Below are 11006 nucleotides of genomic sequence, written 5' to 3'. Positions count from 1 at the left end.
TCTACATTGTGGTCTTGTGTAACCTCCTTGATACACCCCCCCCCCTTTGACCAAAAACCAAGAGTGGGCACCTTCTCCTGGAAAGTGGGGGTTTATAAGTGTGGGCTGTGGCACAGGCTAGTTAGAAGCCAGCTGCAATAAATCACTATGACCAAGAGGTCATGAGTTTGAGGCCAGCCCATGTCGGAGTGAGCACCCGACAATTAAAATTAAAAAAGCCCTGCTCGTTGTTGACCTAAGCAACCCAAAAGACAGTTGCATCTATTAAGTAGGAAAATTTAGGGACCGCTTATGCGGGGAGGCTAATTTAACTGATTTACAACACCGGATGAGGAAGTACTCCATCAAAAAAGGACTCATCGTCACAGTGGATGATGAAGCAGCAGCTCCTCCTGTGGCCAGAATCAAGCATACCCTCACAGAGCCAGAAGCTGGGAAGTTAAATAGCCTCTGTGTCTGTCTGTCTGTGTGTTGTTTGTCTAATGGCATTGAATGTTTGCCATATATGTACATTGTGATCCACCCTGAGTCCCCTTCGGGATGAGAAGGGCGGAATATAAATAGTGTAAATAAATAATAAATAAATAAATTTCACTCATATTCCACCATATCAGGTGTCTCACAATACTGTGTTAAAGCAAAATACTGTTAAAACATGGATGATATAATATACATCACCACTTCTACGCACTTTTACCTATATGAGATCAAATTAGATTTCAAACTAAGGATTCAAAGTACACAGATTTATGGGACACAGCATAGCAAATCATGCAGGGACTTGATAATAGCCCGTCTACTGTCCCAATTTTGGCAGATTTCATCCAGATTAATTGTCTGTAATTCCACTTTTTCAGCTGCCTTTGAAATGTCCCATTTTCTCTCTCTTCCCCTCTCTTTGTTGTTAGCATACTTCAATTACCATAAAGCACAAAGCACATTTGCATCCAATTCACTTGGAGGAGAAGAGAGGTGGCATTTTGGCTTTCCCAGTAGGCTCAGGCAAAAGCAAACTGCTACCGCCTTTCCTAAGCTGTGTGTTCCTCCTCATTAATTTTTTGTGCTCTCTGATATTGCTTGGTCACTGTTTTCACATGTGAAACGTTGAAGGGCACAGTCCAGCAAGATTTGGAGGGCCACACTGTTCATACATTTGCTGAAAGTGGACAGTCCCTACATTTCCTTCTCCCTCCTCCATAGCTACAAGGTCTTGTTTTCTCTTTTGTGGTGCTGTAATGGCCTGCTCTCTCACACTCCTGAAATGAGCAATAAATTGTAAATCTGTGCTTTTGGAGACAGCTCTGAAGCTCAAGAGCAACCTCTGGTGGACATTTCAATTCTTAAGCCAACAACAATGCTATGCGTAATTAATCTTTGCATTAATTCCAATGTGATCCTTCTGCTCTGAGCAAGGCTGGCAATAAAGTATCTTTCTTCAGGACTTCTGCCAAATTCTTCACGTTGGAGGAAGAAGAGGAGGGGACTGTAAGTAATGGCAGGAAATTGGTTATTAAAATACATCATGCATGCCAAAATGGTATAGTGGTGAGAACATTGGATTATGGCTCTGCAGATTACAATTTAAATTCCCATTCAGCCATGGAAACCCACTGGGTGATCTTGGGCAAGTCACACTCTATCAGCCTTAGAAAAGGCAAACAACTTCTGAACCAAGCTGGCCAAGAAAACCCCATCATAGGGTCTCAATAAGTTCGAAACTACTTGAAAACACACAACAGAAATGTGCCTAAAGACAGGACACCATTGTTACATAAGCTCAGAAAAGGTGTTTCTTGAGACTACAACTCTTAGAATCAGGTGGCCATCCTGTAGTTCAAAGAAGTAACTTTTTCATGGCCTAGAAATGAACAGGGCCTCCATAGAGAAGTCACATTTTGCAAATACAGTAGAGTCTCACTTATCCAAGACTCGCTTATCCAAGGTTCTGGATTATCCAATGCATTTTTGTAGTCAATGTTTTCAATATATCGTAATATTTTGGTGCTAAATTCGTAAATACAGTAATTACAACATAACATTACTGTGTATTGAACTACTTTTTCTGTCAAATTTGTTGTATAACATGATGTTTTGGTGCTTAATTTGTAAAATCATAACCTAATTTGATGTTTAATAGACTTTTCCTTAATCCCTCCTTATTATCCAAGATACTCGCTTATCCAAGGTTCTGCCGGCTCGTTTAGCTTGGATAAGTGAGATTCTACTGTAAATGACTTTTTTTAAGTCCTTCCTTTCTCCTTTGGTCTCCAAACCTAAAATCCTTTTCTTCATCTTAGGATGTCCTCAGGGCAAGTGGGAGGGATCACAGGGCAAAGGCTGCCTTGTAGTGTGAGTAGTATACATACTTTTTTGTCTTGGGTTGTTAGACCTGGTGGCTTTCAATTTAAATGATTTCTTGTGTGTAACAGTGTTTTTATGCTTCTAGTATATCATGCTTTGTGAAAGTTCCAGGGCTGATCTTATTATTTATTTATTTATTTACAGCATTTATATTCCGCCCTTCTCACCCCGAAGGGGACTCAGGGCAGATCACATTACACACATAGGCAAACATTCAATGCTTTTTTAACATAGAACAAAGACAAACAAACATAGGCTCCGGGCCTCGAACTCATGACCTCCTGGTCAGAGTGATTCATTGCAGTGATTGATTGCAGCTGCTCTCCAGCCTGCACCACAGCCCGAGCCCTATCCTTGCAACATTACCAGGAAATCATAGAATAGTAGAGTTGGAAGAGACCTCATGGGCCATCCATGAAATGTCCATACTACACCATTCTAGTGCTATTATTCCATTTTAAATGCTGTGGTTCCATTCCATTTGTACTTTAGGGAGGGACTTCTAGAATTCTGCTCTCCACCAGCCATAAACCTGTATGTGAGCACTTGGCCATTGCTGTGATATCAGAAAAGGGTGCCCATGCTAACCAGGAAGAAGAAGAGGTTCAATTTACTCCCTACTTGCTGGTCATACAGGCACCCCATAAGCACCACAAATGTCAGGGGCTCATACAGAGGTCTGTGGCTGATGGGGAATGGCAACAAGGAATGAGAGGTGGTGGTCAGTGGGGCCAATGTGGTTTTAGCCTGACCAAACCATCTGGACACCAATGTGCCACCACAGCTGATTCAGCCAGGTATGTCTGGCTCCTCCTTAAGCAGCCAGTGTAGACTTGCACCAGGAGCCAAAATCAATATTGACTTGTTGGATCAAAGCATAGCCAGTCTGATCCAACATTCTGTAACTAAGAGGCAATGGCCCAGATCACTTGGGAAGATTATATCAAGGCATAAAGATCATACGCTGCCTGTCATTTCTGTCTAACTTCAGATATTCAAATCTCTGCTGTCTGAGCCTCAATTCTGGGCACTTCAGTCCTTTCCCTGTATGTACTTTCCTAGCTCTTTGCTTTTAAAACCTTTCATATCCCAACTCTCCCCATATTTCCCACATGACACATCTCACCTATGTACTCTTTAATGTTCCGCAGCACTTTGCATCCTAGCAAAATTTGGTACCAGTCAAGAAAAGCTGGTATTCTCCCGGTGATGAAAGAGGGCAGGAACAGGCAGAGCTAAATATTATGGGAGTGAACATGTAATCCACTTTGATCACTGATTCTTCAAGTCAAACAGGTATCTCAGGAGAACATGTTCCAGTATTATTTTGTATACATTAAAAACCAGGCTGCGGAAAAGAAATAATAGAATGCCTGTGGGGTTAGGGCTGTGCTGACTTCTAGGGCTAAAATAGTACTTTCAGGGTCCAAAAATGTCTGGAGCCTTTCTCTGGAACCTTTTCTTGGTGTAAGTTTGCATTTTTAAGCCATTGCTTTCCCAACTGTTGTTTCCATGCAAGTTTCTCCTATTTGTCAGGGTTTCCTTCAAGGAATTTGCTGAAGTATTCACAGAACTACTTTTCAGAAATCTTGGAGAACAGGTGAGGCAACAGAGGTCTGAAGACAAGCAAACATTGCCCCTCTCTTTTTAAAAAAAGGCAAAGAAGAAGATTCAAGAAACAACAGGTCAGTCAGCCTGAAGTCCAAGCCAGTAAAATATTAGACAAGATCATACAGGAGCTTGTCTGCGAATATTTTGATGACAATGCAGTGGTCAGTAATAATAACTAGGATGGATTTGTCAAGAAAAAAATCATACCGAACTGATTTTATAACTACAGTACTTTTAAATCAAGTCACTACTTTAGTAGATAGTGGGCATGCTGTAGACGTTATTTATCTGGATATCAGCAAAGCACTTGGTTAGGTCCTCCATAATATTTTAGTTAGCACACAGTTTAAATATGAAACACCATCAAATAGATGCATAACTGGTTGGAAAGCCAAGTTCAAAATCATTATCAATGGCTACATTTCAAACAAGAAGTGGTCTTGACTCAGGCTTCTGTCCTACTAGCATTATGTTCCATTTTTTTTATCAGTGACTTAGATGATAGGATCAAATGTGCAGATGAATCAAAACTGGGAGGGATAGGTATTACACTGAAAATAAGTACAGAACTAAAAAAAGATCCTTGATAAAGTAGAAAACTGGACAGAAATTAGAAAAATGAAATAGAATAGAGAAAAATGCAAGACGTGACATTTAGACCACAAAAACTAAATGTATATATGTATGACAGGGATGCAGTACTACATGCAAAAAAAAATCTTGGGATTATTGTTGATTATAAATTGATTATGAGCCAGCAGTGGATGCTGCAATATAGTCCGCAAATTGAGAAAATTAACATTCCCACTATATTCTGTGGGGTCAGATCTAATCTGCAGTACTGCGTTCAGGTCTGGGGATCTCATTTTAAGAAGGATATAGGCAAGTTGGAGCAGGTTCAGAGAAAGGCAACAAGAATGACGAGTTATGGAGAACAAAGCATATGAGGAAAGATTGAAAGAGCTGGACATGTTCAACTTGGTGAACAAGGCTGAGGGGTGACAGGATTGCAGACTTTAAATACCACAAGGATTGTTATGGAGAAGAGGAAGGACCTGTGTTGTTGTTTGTACCAGGTGTTTCTGCCTCTCAAAATGGGAGGAAGAGGAGAGAGAGTGGGCTGCCTTAAAATGTTGTGAAATAGAAATTGGCAAGCTTGGGTCCTCCAGGTGTTTTGGACTCCAGCTCTCACCATTCCTGGCAACCTCGGGCCCTTTCCTTTCCCTTCTCAGTCACTTAAGTGGCTGAGGGGAAGGGGCAGGGGCCTGGGGCTGTTGGGGGTGGTGGGAGTTGGAGTCCAGAGCACCTGGGGTGCCCAAGTTTGCCCGTGCTAAAGGATCAGACCTGTGCAAAATGGGGGCAGGAGGAGGAAAGAGAAAGTGTGTTGTTGTTGTTGTCGTTGTTGCAAGAGCCCATTTCCCCCCCTTTCCTCAACATATTGTCCTCGAAGCAGCCCAAAATGGGGGCAGAAGGAGATTGCAGTGCTAGGGGCCGGGCTGTGGTGCAGGCTGGTTAGCAGCCAGCTGCAATAAATCACTCTGACCAAGAGGTCATGAGTTCGAGGCCAGCCCATATCAGGGTGAGTACCTGACAATTAAAAATAAAATATAGCCCCTGCTTGTTGCTGACCTAAGCAACCCAAAAGATAGTTGCATCTATCAAGTAGGAAATGTAGGTATCACTTATATGTGGGGAGGCTAATTTATGACACCATAAAAATCATCCAGCCACCGTTGGAATGAGGAAGTTGCCATCGCAGTGGATGATGAAGCAGCTGCTCCCCCTGTGGCCGGAATCAAGCATACCCTCTGGAAGCTGGAAGCTGGAGAAGGTTTAAATTGCCTCTGGGTCTGTATCTGTCTCTGTTCTATGTTATATGGCATTGAATGTTTGCCTTGTATGTGTACAATGTGATCCACCCTGAGTTCCCTTCAGGGTGAGAAGGACGGAATATAAATACTGTAAATAAATAAATAAATGGCAATAAATAAATGACACCTTATCAGCGTCTATTTTAGGTTTGATTGATTTTATTGTGATATTGTTTCATGTATCAATGATGTAAATTATGTCTTCCTTTGATACTGATGTATTAGTATTATTACACCGTATGCATTGTTCCATTATGAGTGCTTTGTAAGCTGCCCCAAATCCCTTTCGGGAGATGGTGGCGGCATAGAAATAAAGTTTTATTGTTAGTATTATTCTCTGCTGCCACAAAAGGTGGGAGAAGATCTAATGGTTTGAAGTTACAGGTGGATAGGTTTTGAGTGAACATTAGAAGAGATATTTTGACAGTAGGAGTGGTTCACCAATGGAATCACGGAGACTGTAGTTTCTGTATCTGGGTGTCTTCAAAAAATAGGTTAAAGAGCTACTTGTAGGAGATGCTTTGGCATGAGTTCCTGCACTAGATAAGGTGCTGGACTCCATGGCCATGAGGCCCCTGCAAATGCTATGATTCTATGATATAGTTCTATTATTCTTCCTTTTGATATCATCAGTCCCAACCAATCAGGACCAAGCCATATGTATTGACATCATCACAGTACTTAGCAAAGAGGACAAGCAAGCTCTTCCTGAAAAGATAACTTCCCTCCTTTTTTTGTAATAATCCACAAAAGATACTTAAACATCTGTGGCTGGTGATAGCTTCCACATTAGTGGAGCAATGAAGTTTTAAAGTTTCTGAGTCTTATTCCCACAAGCATTTCAACATGCTGGATAGTTCCTTTAACAGTCTGAGTAAATCCCAGAGTAGATTCACTCATTCAATGACTTAGAAACATGTTTGTACATCATCACCATCACTGCAGTTAAGGGTATGCATTTCTATACTCTATACCAGACATGGGCAAACCTCAGACCTTCAGGTGTTTTGAGCATCAGCTCCCATAATTTCTAAGAGCAGGTAAGCTGGCTGGGATTTCTAGGAGTAGAACTTCAAAACACATGGAGGGCCGAAGTTTATCCATGCCTGCTCTATACTTTAATGCAGTGTTTCTCAATCTCTGCTCTTACAGATGTTTAGGACATCAGCTCCCACAATTCCCAATAGCTGGTAATCTAGCTGGGATTTCTGGAAGGTGAGGTCCAAAACACCGGGAAGAGTAGAGTTTGAGAAACAGTACTCTAATGGCTGTGTTCCAACCTGTGAGCTCAGAAAGTTGTGCTAGCAAACTCCCATTGGACTCCTTGGCCATTGGTCTCTGTGGTCCCTCTGTGCTTTGTTCTGACTCCCATACTATTCAATATGTATGTGAAATTCCAGGAAGGGGCTGTTTGAAGGTTTGTGGTTCAGTGCCACTGGTATTCTGATGGCACCCAACTCTATTTCTCCTTTCCACCTAACTCTAAGGAAACTGTTTTGGTTCTAAGCCAGTGACTGATCCCTCACTCACCTGCCCACCTCCTCACCTGCCTTCCTCACCTATTTACTCCCCTCTGCTTGCCTGCCCACCTCACCGCGCCCTAATCACCCACCCCAACCCCACTTGGTCTCTAGAAGGTTTGCCATCACTGGCCTAGGAAGTCAGGCCTTGGTGGTGAAGAGGAGTGCATTTGCACAGTTAAAGCTAGCTTACCAACTGTTCCTGTTCTTGGAGAAATTTGATCTTGTCACAGTAATGCATGCCTTGGTTATCTCTCATTTGGATTACTATAATGCACTTTACATGGGGCCGCATTTGAAGAGTAAAAGTAGCAATAATCACATACAACCTTGTTCCGACAGCCTCATTGGTTATCTGTTAGTGGTGCTTTGTGCTTTTCCTCATAGCTGGGAGTTGGACTAAATGGCCCATGTGGTCTCCTCCAACTCTATGTTTTTGTGGATTCTATATTCTGTTTCTGTGCACAAGCCAAAATACAATAGGCCCACATTTTATGTGAGGGACCCATTCCAGGGTCTTTTACATAATACAGTTTTGGCATAATGTAGAACCCTATTTTTTAACCTGAAATTAACTATGTCTCGGGCTTATGGCTGAACCATGTCATAGAATCATTATGGAGGAGAATGTTTGGAGAAATGTTCTCTCTAGGCCTCCAGCATGATTATGTGGTCAACTTCCAGGCAGGGCCGGCCGGAGATATTTTTTGATGTAAAGCGGGGGTGCTGAAAAGCGCCCCCGCCACCGGCGCCCTGGCCCCGCCCAGCGTGCCCTGGCCCCGCCTCCCACGCTGCGTGGGAGGCGGGGCCAGGGCGAATAGTGAGGGGGCGGGGCCAGAGTTGGCCCCGCCCCCCGTGCCCTGGCCCCGCCTCCCACGCAGCGTGGGAGGCGGGGCCAGGGCACGCTGGGCGGGGGGGCGGGGCCAGAGTTGGCCCCGCCTCCCACGTTACCCCCGCTCGCCCGTCTGGCCTTGTGTAGCAGGCCAGACTCAGCGGAGGTTTCTCCAGGCCGCGATTGCGGCCTGGAGGAACCTCCGATGAGTCTGGCCTGCTAGAAAAGGCCAGACGGGCGAGCGGGGGTAACGTGGGAGGCGGGGCCAGCTCTGACGCCGCTCCCCCCCCCCGCCCAGCGTGCCTTGGCCCTGCCTCCCACGCAACGTGGGAGGCGGGGCCAGGGCACGCTGGGCGGGGGGGCGGCGTCAGAGCTGGCCCCGCCTCCCACGTTACCCCCGCTCGCCCGTCTGGCCTTGTGTAGCAGGCCAGACTCAGCGGAGGTTCCTCCAGGCCGCAATCGCGGCCTGGAGAAACCTCCGCTGAGTCTGGCCTGCTACAAAAGGCCAGACGGGCGAGCGGGAGTAGCATGGGAGGCGGGGCCAGCTCTGACGCCGCTCCCCCCCCCCCGCACAGCGTGCCTTGGCCCCGCCTCCCACGCTGCGTGGGAGGCAGGGCCAAGGCACGCTGGGCGGGGGGGGGGGGAGCGGCGTCAGAGCTGGCCCCGCCTCCCACGCTACTCCCGCTCGCCCGTCTGGCCTTTTCTAGCAGGCCAGACGGGCCAGGGCGCACTGGGCGGGAGGCGGGGCACCGTCAGGGCGGTGCCCCGCCTCCCGCCCAGCCTGACGGCGCCCCCCCGGGCCTGCACCCGAGGCGGCGGCGTCAGCTGCCGCATGAGTGGGGCCGGCCCTGCTTCCAGGACAGCCAACAAATATCAGGTGCTGTAGGCTGCTTTTCAGAGGAAAGAACAGAGAAAACTACCTCTGAGTATTCTTTGCTTATTCAGTGAAATTCATGCAGTCACCATAAGTCGACAGGTGACTTGAAGGCCCATACAAATACACACATACACATAGAGAAGAAATATATTCTTCCCTCCACCCCCACCCCCACCCCCCCAAAAAAACCAAAACATTGGTGACTGTACTCAAAACAATGACATGAGATCTGTTCTCATCTGCTTCTGGGAACAATAGCTGAGAAACACCAACCTAAGTAAACAGTAGCCTTCCTTAAAAGCAAACTGATGGAATGTGAGAAATTAACCGTTGGATTGAGAGGTTAAGCACATACACATACTTATTGTATCTATTCCCATACAATAGAGTAGAAGGAAGTAAAGTTTCCCATCTTGGTGGGAGATGATTTACAACTCACTGGAGAAGGGGAGAGGAAGAATACTGTTTTGTTAGTGTGATTGACTGACTTTGACCAACTATGTTGAGCTGTAATTACGGGGAAACAATCAAATCTCTATGTGGAGTTGGTGGCAAACTTGTCTGACCACTTCTTTGTATTTTAGCAGGACTGGTTTGACAGCTTCGGCTCCGATGAGCCACCTTTCTGCTGCTGGGTTAAAGAAATGCAAACTGGTACAGCAAGTTTGACAGAAATGCAAAAAAAATGGCTTATTGTCTGTGCAAATTTACCCACACTGCTCTTTCCTATCTCTGCTGCGTTCACTCGCTTTTTGTTTCTGCATCATGACTTGATAGAGCGAGAAAAGTTGCAGGAACTGAGGAAGGGGATAAGAAAGAAAGAGAGGGAAACCAAGGAGAAGACACATAGATCTGATGTGAGTATTGAGATGCTTTTTCTTTTTATCTATTGGCTTCTGTAACAGCATACCATATGGTTTGGGAAATTAGGAATGATGTGGGAATTGTGTCGGTATAATGAAATCACAATCAGGAAAGTAGGGTTTGTGACCATGACATATGCATTAGGTCATCAAAATTAAAAGTTCATTTCATTATCAGAAGCTGCTTGGAGACTTAAAGGAGCACAATTGGTCTAAAGCGACTTGAGAGCAGAGCACCCACGTGAGCTCTATTGCTTATTCTTTTTTTATGAGTTGATCATTTATTGTCTGGCTGACCTCTGTTGGAAACCAGGCATTAGCCCAGGTGGACTTTGCTCTCACTCTGCAATGCAATTCTTCTGCTCTTATCTTTTATGTATGTTTGGAAAGCTAAATATTTCCTGCTTCTGCCACTAAGAGCCCGAAATTACTTCAGACAGTTGCATTTGAATGCCACCTGGCCCCTGTGCAGACAAAAGAGTTGCCAGAGTGTTTCCACACTGCTGGGAAATAAAATGGGCCAGATGCCAAAGGTCGCATGCTGGAAGGTGGTGCCAGAGCTTGGAAAATATAGGGGTTTTTATCACTTCACCCAGAATCAGCACTGGCTCCGTGAGCTGATGGACTCCCAAGCAAGGTAGTTCAAAAACATAACTACTCTAAACAACCCTCTATTTAAAAAAAATCCCATAAATACACCATCTATTTCATTGTTGGCTGGTAGTGCAAAATGGGAACATGGGAAGAGATCTGAAAGGGAAGGCCAAAGCACCTATGTCCTCTTTTGTTCTCTTTCCTTGAACTATTCTTTTGTTTCCAGACAGTCCACAAAGCCAAGTATGGAAGCAATTGTCTCCTCCCCATTATTGTCTCGCTTTCTGAGCTATCCGGCCATAATAATAACCCAAACAGTCAAAGCAATCTGTCCATTCCTGCCCCATAAATGAACATATGATAATTAACATAAACAACCTGTTCCAGCCTAAATCCACCTTGATTTGTTTCATTCCATTTTTACTTTGTTTATGTATATCAGATGGATGCCAAAAACTTCCATAACGCAATCTGAGC

General features: G+C 44.8%; 1 protein-coding gene across 1 annotated transcript in view; it reads left to right on the top strand.

Annotated features, from left to right (window-relative positions):
* The first annotated feature begins 9572 nt into the window (after positions 1-9572).
* Positions 9573-11006, top strand: part of rbbp8nl (RBBP8 N-terminal like) — a 42712-nt gene continuing 41278 nt past the window's right edge. The window contains exon 1 of the mRNA XM_008110162.3: positions 9573-9929. The gene's annotated coding sequence lies outside the window, so the exon portion shown is untranslated. The remainder of the gene's footprint in view (positions 9930-11006) is intronic.

The sequence above is a fragment of the Anolis carolinensis genome, chromosome 4 (genome assembly GCF_035594765.1).
Source record: "Anolis carolinensis isolate JA03-04 chromosome 4, rAnoCar3.1.pri, whole genome shotgun sequence".
Taxonomy (NCBI): domain Eukaryota; kingdom Metazoa; phylum Chordata; class Lepidosauria; order Squamata; family Dactyloidae; genus Anolis; species Anolis carolinensis.
The sequence above is the reverse complement of the archived record's forward strand: the minus strand, read 5'-3'. Positions and strand labels throughout refer to the sequence as shown.